This window comes from Falco peregrinus, chromosome 4 (genome assembly GCF_023634155.1).
Source record: "Falco peregrinus isolate bFalPer1 chromosome 4, bFalPer1.pri, whole genome shotgun sequence".
NCBI classification, from domain to species: domain Eukaryota; kingdom Metazoa; phylum Chordata; class Aves; order Falconiformes; family Falconidae; genus Falco; species Falco peregrinus.
In genome coordinates this window covers 67,172,770-67,185,851 of record NC_073724.1, presented here as the reverse complement: position 1 = coordinate 67,185,851, position 13,082 = coordinate 67,172,770, and the positions used below count along the sequence as shown (strand labels likewise).

At 38.2% G+C, this 13,082-nt stretch overlaps 1 protein-coding gene and 1 non-coding gene across 2 annotated transcripts in view; one reads left to right on the top strand and one right to left on the bottom strand.

The window, feature by feature from the left end:
* The window catches only part of GPC6 (glypican 6), a 772,836-nt gene that overhangs the window by 543,867 nt on the left and 215,887 nt on the right, over positions 1 to 13,082 (top strand). The window lies entirely within an intron of this gene.
* LOC114011608 (U2 spliceosomal RNA) lies at positions 1,541 to 1,724 on the bottom strand. Its single transcript, XR_003553585.1, has one exon. It is a non-coding gene; the product is annotated as a U2 spliceosomal RNA (small nuclear RNA).

The window sequence follows — 13,082 nt, the reverse complement described above, 5'->3', positions numbered from 1 at the left end:
TTTAAAGTTTCTTATTTAAGAATTCTAAAATTCAAGTAAGCATAAACAAATTCACTCTTTCTCTTGCTCTGGAAGCAATCCCTTAAATCCAGGCAGTGGATGGGATTTCCAGGAGACCTTGCACAGCTTTGAACCTCACTGAACTTGCCAATTTAAATAAAATTCGAACCTTGGTAGTTGTTGGTGCAGCATCTATTCCATTCACTCCGCTGCTGTTTAAGAAAGAAAACCAGCTATCCTCTGCCATCTAATTTTTCATTCAAAATGTTTCAGCAGCCTATGAGAGATAGATCTTTAAGAACTACTATTCTACTTAGAACATGTATTTCTAGAGGCACTGTCAGAAACAATGTGTTCTTTGCTGAATGGGCAGGCACGGTGAAGTTGTACTTTTTTGCAATGGTTTGTGGTACCTGGACCAAAGTTGTCAGGTTCAGAAACTGTTCCAATATCCACCTTTAGATACACAGGATGCTGTCAAGTTTGTGTCACTTCTCATATCCACTGGAAAATTTGGCCTCTCTGTCAAAGGTTTACAGCAGTGCTAACTTCACAGTGATATCCCTGTCATCTTCTTCACTGAAGGAGATGATATCACTGCAGTGATGAGGAAATCTCTCCCATCTTGTGAAATACCTTTGTGTTTTGGACATGACTGAGACTTCCATACTTTTAAAAGGTTTGGAAAGGGGTTGTGGTAGTGTAGCTGACAGTTCATCCATACCGGAGATGGTAATGATGAGACATCTTTCAGCAGGCATTATAAATGGATATCTGGCATTCAGAGTGCCTTTATGGTTTGAGTGTGTTTATCCTTGTGGTTCTGGAAACCAGACCACTAGGTGGATTGTATTGCTGTATATAAATTGTATTCCAGCATGTTTTATAAATCAGGTGGCTTAATCAGATAAAGACAAATGGCAGTGAAATAGCTTAAATACAAATTCACTGCCAGGTAGCCATTATACAGTGCTGTATTTTACTTTTACTGGATTTTCTGACGTAGCTGGCAGCAAATTCATTCATTTGTCACTTAGAGACACGGGTCAAATTGGCATTCAGTCCAATCTGTGTGGTCATTTCAGGTTCAACCTGAATGGGGGTTTTGCCATCTAGCAAGGACTGACGTCTTATTTAAGCAGCTATAGAACATTTTTTGCTTTGTTAAAGGAGAACTTGGCATATTAGGGGAGAAATGCAAAAATCCTTGCCCTGTTCTGGCTGCAGGTGTCTTCAGGACCAGTTCAGTCCACAGCACAGTTAAGTCTGTTCTAACTTATTTTGGGAAGAGTGACACAAGCAGGGACAAGGGTGGTCACAGTTACAAGCCTTTCCCATATACACTCTGTCTCTGACCCAGGATTTCAGGAGTTCTCTGTGCAGAGCCTAACTGCAGTGGCTCAGCAGTGTGGGTAGTGTGGTGGCTATTGATGGCATCACCAGAAGATGCACCACAAATCCAGATTCCACCTGAAAAAAAAAAGGCCAAACCACACAAAGTGGCTTTATGCGCAGATATCACATCCTGACACGCACTCACAACGCAGCCACAGTGCCTGGAAGCACTGCAGTTTCAGGTTGGTGGAGGGAATGGATGAAGTGGTTACTCTTCCCATGCCCTCCAAATCCATTTAATAGAAAGTCTTCAAGCTGAGGAGGTATCAGATATTAAAGTGATAAGAAAAGATGATGAGCTTGATCTTAGTCAGTGGCTGGGAAGTGTGCATATGGGACACGGGCTTCAGCGTGCACTGCAGAGCAATTCCATCCCACTCTGGATGGTATGGGATATCATGACATAACCCTTTTCAAGGGCTGTTGACAGAGTTAAACCATAATGTGTAAATGAGTGATTTCTGCATTTTAAAAAGTGGGAACTGTAAATCAAAACAATTACAGCAGGTTTTAGTGATAATTGAGACTGTCGGCTTTTAAATTACTATGGCAAAATGTCTGAGCAAAAGAAAATAATCTTAGGCTATATTTTTTCCCAGTTTAATATCTGCTTCTAATTTTCACATTTATAGATCTGCTGCCTTTTAGGTCCTTGTCACTCCAACACAGAATGCATTTTCTTCCTCAGTCTCAGATAAAGAAAAAAAATTTAAACCACATCTTACCTACTGAGAATTTATGAGGAACAAAATATTAAAAGGAACGTTTTCATATGCTTGTGGACTTTACTTCTGTTTTGCACATCAACCTGAAATTCACAGTAGATTAAATGAAGATTTAATAGTAAATGTCACATTTTGTCTATCTCTACATAAAAGGAAAAAAGCAAATCAAATTGTCAGGTATATTTTTACAGTGTAAGTTTTGATCTGCTTCCTGCAAGTGTGAACAAATAACCAGTTTAAACTCACAAATTTTCTTTCATTGGGTTCTTGCTTTTTTCAAACCAATGTGACAATGTTCTTATTTTCCATTAGAATATTTTCTGAAAATTATAGTACCTACGCTATAATTTGATAATACTAGATATAATAAAGGCATTTTGCTCCTGCAGATCACCCTTCTTTTAGCTATCAGGGAACAAGACAAAGCATCTAATTTTACTATATATGTACATGATTTTAGGTTTTGTATGCTTATGTGGGCATGAATGTGAAGGAGGAAGAAAGTTGGATCTTTTACACAGGACTAGGTTGTTTTAGTATGATCAAATAAAGTGTTCTCAGGGAAATTGACTTCATATCATGTAGTCCCAGTGCTAGTTCTTTTGACCATGTTTTTCTTTAGCACACAACTCAGACACAAAACACCAAGAAGACTCCCTGGTCTTACTGTAGAGACATTAATTTCCCTAACTAGCCTTGATTTAATCACCTTTTTATGTTTCTTTTACAATGACTTAGAAGTGGGACATGCAGACACTAGTGAGGACCCCTCTGTTGTCACATTTTGTGTCTATAGGGAAGGAGTTATCAGGAAGCGATTTAAAAGAAAATAAAGAAAAGAAAATAACATTTAAATGATGGTACGACAATGCACATTTACTTTCTACTGTGCAGTTCCAAAAGCTGCAAGTGCAATACTCAGCAGAAACGTGGGCACACATCTCATAAGCAGGTCATTCCAGACCATAGTCATCATCCCAAGGTGCACTTGAGCATCTGTTAAATATTTTATATATGGTATTTATATTTACAAGTAGCTTTGCAAAAATCTAACAAGAGCACTTGAAAGACCATAAAAGAGGAAATGTTAACATGGAGTTATAAGGTGATCTCACATGATTTGGGCCCACATAATGCAGTGGGAATTTATGGATCCTATAAATAGATGACGAGCTATTTATAAAGCATCCTTCTTCTTCCATGCTACCCTGAATATATTACCAAGAGATTGTGTATTGTATTGAGGAGCCTGTGGTTGATCATTATAACCCAGCAATGTATCTGACTAGATACTTGCTGGGTTACCTTAAAGATTTGACACCCTTCTTCACTTTAGAAGTCAGGAAAACAGTTTAAAATGTTCCCTTTCAATCTCTGTACTTATAAATGAGCCACATAGACTTGGTTTAATGTCCTGTCTATTGTGCTCCATCTTGTGCTTCATTCACATCATGAAATAAAACAGGAGCATAAGCGAAGCATTATATTCTATTTTGTCCCAGATAACCATCATCTTGCTTTCTACTAGGCTAGAGGGTCTTCAGAAAATAGTATTTAAAGCAGGCTTTGCATTCCCTGCTGAAGCGATGACTGTATTTTCGTACCCATCTTGTCTCTGACAAGGTGTTATCAGCCTATTGCTAATAGTTGGATTTAACGTTTCATATAAAAACCCAGCACTCTTTGTTATCTGGCCTTTTGAATTTCATGGGGAATGACCAAGAATATGAGCAACTTAAAAAATCATGGTTTGTTTCTATGGAGATTCCTTTGCTTTTTTTCCAAATAGCTCGGGGCTGTTTACACAATTTTACCCTTTGAACTAATTTGAAAAATGTTCATTGTAGGAATACAATGAAGACAAAGATATCAACCTTGGAGTTGCCTGCTTTGCTATCCCTACAATTTTATTTCTCTCTCTAGTAGAATACCCTCCTTTTAGGACTGGTCCACCCAGTCCCTACCCTTTAGTCACTGCCAATATGCAGCCCAGACAATTCATCAGTCATGTGGGCAGGCACCTGTAAGGAATCTGCATATCCTGACTTGCTGTGTCTAGGAGATTGCCATTGTCAACAAATTCAGGTAGTGATCACCTTACTATAAACTTTAAAGTGACTTTTGCATCATGACTCCATCCATGTTTCCTAGAGCAGGAAAAAGCTGGAACATGTTAGGTCAATCTGTTGTCACTTGTCACCTCAAATTATTGCATAACTTATCATTCGCTAAGACTGCCAATATTATGTATGCATTTATTTCCTTCTCATCAGGGCTAGCGTGTTCTTGCTGACACCACGCAACTAAGACCCACAGCCCTGTGCACCACTCTGAGCTTCATGCCCTTTTTAAGTTAGTAAAACAAATCACAGGTCAGTGAACAGTGAACAAGACTCACTTGTGAGGACTTGTGAGCGCTTACAAGTGATCAGAACAGTTTTGCTGCTCTGTCTCTCTGTTTGAGACTCTGATTTTCTTCTCAGGTGCTTTTCTGTTTTGCACTGTGGAACACGGATAGGCAGTCAGCAAGACTGCTCTCAGGTATTTGCATTTCAGACTTCTTGGGTGTTGTAAGTAGGACTGACTTTGACCATTCTTCACATCATTTTCTTATCCAGATAGTGCTGCACAACATGTCTGACTGCTTGATTTGATTATTATCTCCTGCTGCGGCACTTCTCTTTTTCTATCTCAACCCTTTCTCAGAGTTTTCCTTCTGCTTATCTGGGGGTTTGATTTCCAGATTATCAAGGACCTTCCATTCTATTTCTGATTTGTACCTGGACGATACTTAACCCCATGTCTCTGCAACACTTTTTTTTCCTCCCAGTGAGCACAAAGCCACTTTTCCTTGATTATACTGAGCCTAATCTGGCATTTCTTTCCTCACCATTCTTTCTTAAGGCCTCTTTCAACTCAGTAACATCCTCCTACTTTTCTAGTTGGGAAAAAAAAAAAAAAGTGGATTCTTCTTTTTTAACTTTAAACATACACATGAAGATATTTGCACATGGATTAGTCATTATAGCACCACAAGAGAGAATAATATGCACCTATTTTAGATGCCTGGTTTTAGGTTGAAGTGAATCTGTTTTGTGAGGCAGCACAGGTCAGATTTTGATATCTGTGTCTAGTTGAGCATATCATACTAAGGACCTCTTCTATAATGCTGGACTTCATGGATTTTCTTTTTGCTCCCCAGATTATTTGAAGTAGCCAGTTTCGGGGGGGGGGGTCTGATTCTGTTGCTTGCAGTCATGTCCTGTTTTCAGCCCCGAAAAATTTAGCACATGCTTTCCTCTTAAACCAAGGCCCTCTTATCTGGTAGAGGCCATAGACATTTCTAGACAAGGCTGGAGGAAATGAGCACACTCCCTTTCAAGTGAGATGCAGTGGGTTTTTCTCTCTGGGAAGAAAGCTGAGGAACTATGTTTTATTAAGAAAGTGACTTAAAGTTTATGTTCCAGAAGAGATGGTGGGACTTGAAAAGCCTAACAGCTGTGAGATTCCTTCCTTATTTCTGTGTAAAAGAAAACATCTCACCTCCTGGAAGGAAAAAATGGAATCCATACCTCAAATTCTGTTTAATGTGGGCTTACTCTAACAACAGATGAGAAACATAAATATTTTTCTAGAAAATTTGCAGGGCAGATTTTTCAACTCATTATTATCTCATGGGATGTAAACCCCCATATCCTGGAGTATTTTCTCAGCTTGCACTATTTTTAGTCTAAGAAGTTCTTGGTTTAATCATATTTATAATGAAACAACATTTTTCCACCCAGTTTGCTTGAAATTGCTTATGCCTCTGACAGGTAAAGTGGGATTTAAGAAGAACATTTTAATATTTACATCCAAGCATTCAAACATTTTATTTCATACTTAAATTGTAAAAAAAAAAAAAAAATGCTTTAAAGCATCATTCAGAAGTGATTCAAGAGATTAAAAAATAGCTTCACACAAAATATCCTCGTGACTGCAGCTTTTCAAGTGGTTTTCTAAATTTGGATTTTCTGTATTCAGATAATCTGATAAGTAATTTTCTTAGTTTCCTAAAAATAGGAGAAGCTTTTCTTTCCCTCTGTAAGAAGAGGTTCAGTCCAAGTAAACATGTGAACACTTTGTCCTTGTGGCTTTTTGCCCTTGACCTCTGTAGGGAAATTGTGACATTCCACAATTTATCTCACCAACAATGATTTATTATTTGATGTACAACCTCCTGATGTAATCATTTAGAGACTTGCAGTCCTTATTTTCCTATAGCTGGTTTCAGTATTACATGTCGTGATAACTTAGGCAAATCACAGATGAGAGCAGTGCTAATGAGCAGTGTTGAAAAATTCTGGCGCTAACTTCTAGACTTTTACCTATCTAAATACCTTTTAAAATTGCTTGTGATGTTTCATTTTTATATCTCCAAAATGGACTAACAATATTTTTCCACCTTCCAGAACTATACACATATCAGAACACAACTATAGACATACTCAGATGACCAAATAAGTATGAAAAATGCCTCAAATTTTAATAGGTGTTGGAAAGAAGTCCAGTTGCTATATTTCTTGTGATTTCAAAATCACAGATAATGGAAAAGGACATCTCAGTTGGGCAAGAACAATGCCTAAATATTCCTCCTCTTTTAGAAAAAAAATAAGGTCATTCCTGAGCTGCAGTGGAGTAAGTGCTTAACGCTGTACAGTTTGTATCAGATAGTAAATGTGTAAATTCTTTTCTGCATTGTAAAATATGTCTAGGTTCAACTATATTGCCCTAATTCTTTTTCTAATAGTTTCATAAGTATATTGAACTAGAAATTCTATGTTTTCTATAGAAATATTTTATTGGATATGAAAATATTAGATTTATATTTGCCATGTTTTATGTCATCATATTCTTGAGATAGACTATCCCAGAACTGTGGGAATCTTGCAGCTTTTTAAGTGGCTGTAGTGTTTCGTTTTAGTTTGGTATAATTCAAGCACAAAGTCAAAGACACTAGGACAAAGCTGTAGCCCTCAAACCAGGTCTTCTGCCTTTCAGTCATCTGGGATGCTATGAATTGTTAGAAAGATAGCTATTTCTGTCATTAGGACGTTAGTATTAGACTAGACTTTTGGTTGATATAAGCGAGTGTTTTCAAATTGACCTTCTACAACATAAATTTTCAATTGAGTATGGCTGATGTAGTATTTCCATTTTTATATCAGATTGTGCTATAAAAGCAGTGAACTGAGATCTTAGCATCTAAAAGCCAGACTGCAACAATAAGAAGTACTTCAGTAAAGCATTCAAATATCTTATGAAGATTTCTGTGTAGTTTTAATTAGGTACACACAGACATATTTTCAGCTGAAATCTGCTGAAAAGAACTTTCTTGATATCTAGATTATTAAATGAAATCAGCAGTAACGCAGCGCTCACTAAAATAGCCAAAATATGGACAGGGAGAAAAATTTATCACTTGGGTCCAACAGTGAGCAAATCTTGTTTGAGGAAGAGAAAGTGCAAAAGGAAGAAAAGCATCATTGCCAGCTAAGCTTTCCCCTCTTTCTCCAGTATTAAAAACAAACAACAATCAATGGGAATTAGTTGCAACGTTGAGAAGTTTGTGTCAAAGATGCATGACAAAAAGTAGTGAGTGATTGCATTGAAGTTAATTAAAGATGACAGGAAAGAGAAAAGGACTTGTAGCTCTTAGGATGGCTGATCCAAAGGTTTGCAGCAATCCTATGTACCCTATAAATTGTACTTCATGATACAACTCAGTCTGATCCCAGTTACATCACTGTGACAATGTGTGATCAGAAACGTTGGTTTTGTGCTTAGGAAAAGTTTCCTCAAGTCTAGCAAGTTGAATGCAATGATCAACAATTCTTAATTAAAGGTTTTTCTTCTTCCTTCTCTTCTGAAATCACAAGCTTCTAATCCTTACTTCCTATTTGATTTTAAATATAATCTTGGATAGAAATACTAGAATTATACTGTAAAGGAGGTTTTGGACAGGAAGGGCTAGAACTGGACTATGGAGCTGTCCACAGATACATTAACTTTTTGGTGGAAGAATGTGGGGGGACTGCTACTCTTAGTGGAGTTTGCATATGTCTTGGAGTTGGTTGAAACATGCCAATGTATTCAGGGTCAAACTCTGACCTGGTCACATACTTGAGCATTTTATTATTATTGACCTAGTCCTATTTGAAACAAAGAAAATTATGCTTGGGAAACTTAGATCATTTTTCCATCATTAAGTTGTAGAAGCACCACACAGATGTCCAAAAAATGACTTAAGGACGTCAGTGCCTCAGATTCTCAGACAGTGCATCATGCCTGTGCAGGACACGTAACATCAGCTTGCTGAATGAAGAGGTGGATGATTTAAGCAACACACAAGTGCTAAAGGCAGAGATTAATTTCAAAACTCCCTCCTATTATAGACCATTTACATAGAATTGTGGGAATAAACTTCACCCTCTTGTATAAAGAAAAGCAATTGGTACCTCATCTTGAACACCAAATGGGGAGGAAGAAGTTTCCACTTTTTATCCAGCAGTCTCATTGTTAATGCATTTGTAAAGCTTGTGAGAAAAAAAAAAAAATGGAATCCTGTTATCCTTCCCAGACTATGGGTTGTTCTAGTGTAGAGGCATTTTAAAAGAGTATCTACTTCGTGGGCCCGTTGGCTAGAAATCAGCTGGTTCCTTCCAGCAGTTTCCCCCCAAAGTCTTCATGCTAAGGAGTAACTATGTGATTCCAATTGGGATCAGTTCCTTTAGGTGCACAGGAAATGGAAGAAGGAGGTTTTTCCCCCATTACAGTCTCTGGGGTGGCACTCAGTTTTGATTTGTTTTGCTCGTATTTGACAGATGTTATCAAATGCAAAGAAATGACAGGATCTGGACCTAAGTATGGCTTTATGCTGTGAGTTTGGGTACATTCAGTATGACTTTGGAAAAACACCCCTACTTTATTACCAGACAACATATACCAGCTACTTTGGTAAGAAATCTCCTATAAATATACGTAGAGAAAACGTATGTCAGTATGTTTAATCCTTCTAAAGGTGACCAGTTGTTTAACCAGTTTGTCTGATTTTTTATATCAGAAATAAGATTTATGCTTGTATACCTGACAAAGCCAGGGTTTATGATTATAAAAACAGGTCAAATACGTAACAAAGCAGTCTTTGCAAATGTGGTGTTACAAGAGAGTACAATTTCATGGCTTTTGCCCAAAGAAGTTCACTCCTCAATTATTTATATTTGCAAGCTCACCATTGCAAAATCTGTGTTCTAGATGAAATAATATTCCTCCTAGATTTCTGAAAGGGAAAAACCAAGCATTCCGTAATGAAGCCCTTAAGCATCTAGCTTTTTTTTTTTTTTTTTTTTTGGGGGGGGGGGGGGGCTTGCATGTATGCAAAAAGATACATTTGGATAAAACTGAACCTGTCAGAAAATGTTACAAAATGCAGTAGTAATATAACATAGCGCTACTGGGCTCAATCAAGGCTCATAAAGGCACTTTTCTCATGTGCTGCATTCCACATATGCTTACACTAAAATGAAGATGTCCTAGTCAATCAGGGAGACAGCATGATATAATTAATGACTCCTCTATAGCAGTTTCCCTAGTTATGTCATTCAGTGTGATCTGATTGATTTATAATATATGATTTAGATAAGGACTAGTAATTTCTAAACTTTGAAGTCGATGCAAATTTCTCTGCTGCTATTAACACAAAGCCAATTGCCACGTATTTTCAAAGAGGAAAAAAAAAACCAAGAAAAAAATACCAAGCTGTTTCCATCCACAAAAATTGGTTACAGGAAAAACTACTGAAACTCCTGAGCTGAGGAACAGCTCTCCTCAGCAAGGTTTTGAATACTTCTGAATGAAATAAATATCTGCCTTTTGACTGGTCTGCAGAAAAGTGTTATCACGTGAGAGACACTGATTTATTTTTTTTAAGATGGGAATGAGAAATGGGCTTTGAAAGTACATTTCATAGAATTTGCCAGCAGCAAGAAGTAGCAAGCCAATTATACGTGGTTGAAAATCAACTTTCCATGATAATCTCCAGATTTCATGTGTTCATAGCTTTCTGAAATACTCACAGTCTAAGCTGAATATTTTTCATGTTTGTTTTTTTACCAATATTGCAGACTGTTAGAGCAAAGTTCAATCATCTTTTGCATGAAAGACAGGTCAGCTGTTGTTGAGGGAGGAGCAAGATGTGACTGTATTCTCTGAAAATAAAGCTAAAGAAAAAGCAGCTGTAGCTGAGAACTGAAACGTGGCTGCTTAGTGAAGGCTAGGTGCACAAAGGCACTTAACTGCTGTAACACAGCAGTTACTTTTAGCCTTCAGACTTCCGAAGGAGCTGAGTTACTTTAATGCTTCCCTGTGCCAGAAATGAGAAGAGTTGGTCACCTAAAGGTTCATCTGTACTGCTAAGTGACAGGGGAATATGGAGCAAGCTTGAGAATGGAACTCATCGTGTGCTTAGGTCACAATTTAACCTCCTGGATGTGTTTTGGACCTCTCCAACTGGCTCTCTCCATGGGCTGTTTGGAGGACACAGACTGCCTCCAGAAAGCCACAGGAAGATACCTGTCTTGTTTTGGTCCCCTCCCTTCTCTCCAAGCCTAACCCACATGCAGTCTAAGCACTATCCAACATAACCTCCTGTCTTTATAAACATGCAGTTTAGACATTATAACTGCCTATTATAAACATGCAGTGTTATACTTAGCTTTCTTTTAGTCCCATTGCCTGTAGTACTGCTTCCTATTATTCCAAACACTCAGAGCTGAAAAATAGCCACAGAAAATAATTATTACATATTTTAGTCACTCAAGCACCAGGTGGGACCCAGTATAGTGCCAAATACTATGTACCAATATGGGATGTGGCCAGCTTGGAGCAGAAGGTGCTAGCAGTAAGCAATGTGAATGTAAGCCAGTCCCCACCACTTGGCCTCAGAGACAGCAGTTGATCTGTGCCTATGTTTTGTTTCACCAGCATAACATCTTCTGAAACAGAGGTCTGCAGTATCCAGCTAGATCAGCAAGGAGCTGCTTGTGTTGGTCTCTGTCAGAGGCTGATACAGATATGTCAGAGGCTTCCATAGAAACTTTCTCCATCTGCTTTCTGCTTGGAGTCACAGCTTGGCCTCTTACCTTAACAAGTGTGTTACTTCTCCCTAAACAAAAGCAGGGCACCTTCCTTTCTTGTAAAATGCTGTTAATGATGCCACCATTTTGTATGGGAGATATTAAAGCATTCGGAGAAGATATGAGACACCTGGGTCCCGCTCATTCTTTTTAAGTGGTAAGATTTTATCCTGATGACTTCGCAGTGGGCTATGTCTGGGAGTACTCTGGTTACAGCTGCTCTGTAATGCAACGAGAATTCAAGATTCATTCGGCCAGCGTAAATAGATATTCTAACTGGCCTTTAGGGTCCTGTCCTAGCAATTCAGGGATATGACCTGGACCTCTGGCAGAAAAGACATGGTAACTAGTTACCTCTCAGGCTACACTTCTGCTAAAATAAGGCTCACATAAATATTTATGATATTTGATTTATATAAATATAATATAAAGACAGGGACTGTCTTCTCTAGCTATGCTTTTCAAGAATGAAATTGCAGGAAGTTTTTGTGCAAGGTCAAGATCCTATAGCTACATGTGCTGTCAGCAAAGTACCAAAGTGGGCTTTGGAAGGTGTCGATGGGAGAACATGTGGATTCCAGCTGAACCCAGGGGTCAAACAGGTGCTAAAACCTTGGTATTGACAAGACTTCTGGGCCTGGCAAGAAACATAATTTTAAGCATGAAAGGAACTTTGCTGGTAAAAATCTTAGTGCCCACAGATAAAAGTATCTCCGGATTTAAGCAGCAATTGCAAAGTAATTTTGAAGATTTCATTGTTGACTAGAAGTATATGCACTCTGCTTACGCCCTGCTTTTGCCGCTGATCATTTTGTAAAAATGGACCTGTTCGAGGTTTGGAGGTGTAAAGACCAAACAGATGGATACGTGACTCTAAATAAAGTAATTCTGAGCAGTGGAAATAATGAAGTCCAGCTTTCCTTGTATTTGGATTTTCTGCTTTTAATAAGGTGAAAGTTGCCCCTGGTGCTTTTTTAACCCATGGGTCATTCATAGCATCATTCCTCCACATGGATTCTTTATCTGTGAGGAACTGACCTCATGCTTCAGCCTTTTCCTCAATAAAGGCAGTAACAGAGCCTCTCTTTTTCTTCTCCCAGCTGCCTCTTTTCAAAAAACTTGTAGGATCTTAATGTACTGAGACCCGAAGTTCTCAGTCAGATCTGATTGAAATTGGCTGACAGTTCAAAAGCTATTGGAAAAGGATGGATAAATATACCTTCACACACACCATCTGAGTGTTGTGCTAGTGAAGTGCATTTCCCTATGAAACCAAGGCAAAAATCACTTCTGAGCATACTCAGAGGCATCTGCTATAACTCTTATCAGAGCCATTGTCATGTAAAAATGTCCAGTTTAAAGAGTATGTTCTGCATAGTTCTCTAAAAATCAGTGATTTAACATCAAAAAGGAGAAAGAAATGCCTGAGAAGTGCCATTTTAGTACAATCCCAGTAATACCAACCATGTCAGTTTAACATGTACTATTACAGTGCAAAGTCAGATTCATGCTTTCAGCACAAGCTACCATGAATATAAAAAACCAGTTTAATCCCTTCAAATTCATATTAGAAGTGTTACATTTATTCATACACTGGCAGAATGAGTGAAAGGAATGTCATTGCTTTGCATTGTCCTGTCCAAGAATTTTGAAATCACTGAGGAACCTGTAGCCCTTTGTCGTTGCTCTGGATTGTCATTCCAGCATGAGAGACTTGTGCTCCACTGTGCCATGACAAGGTGCTATTGCAAGCAGTAGCTAACACACACTTTTAATCCAAGACAGAATT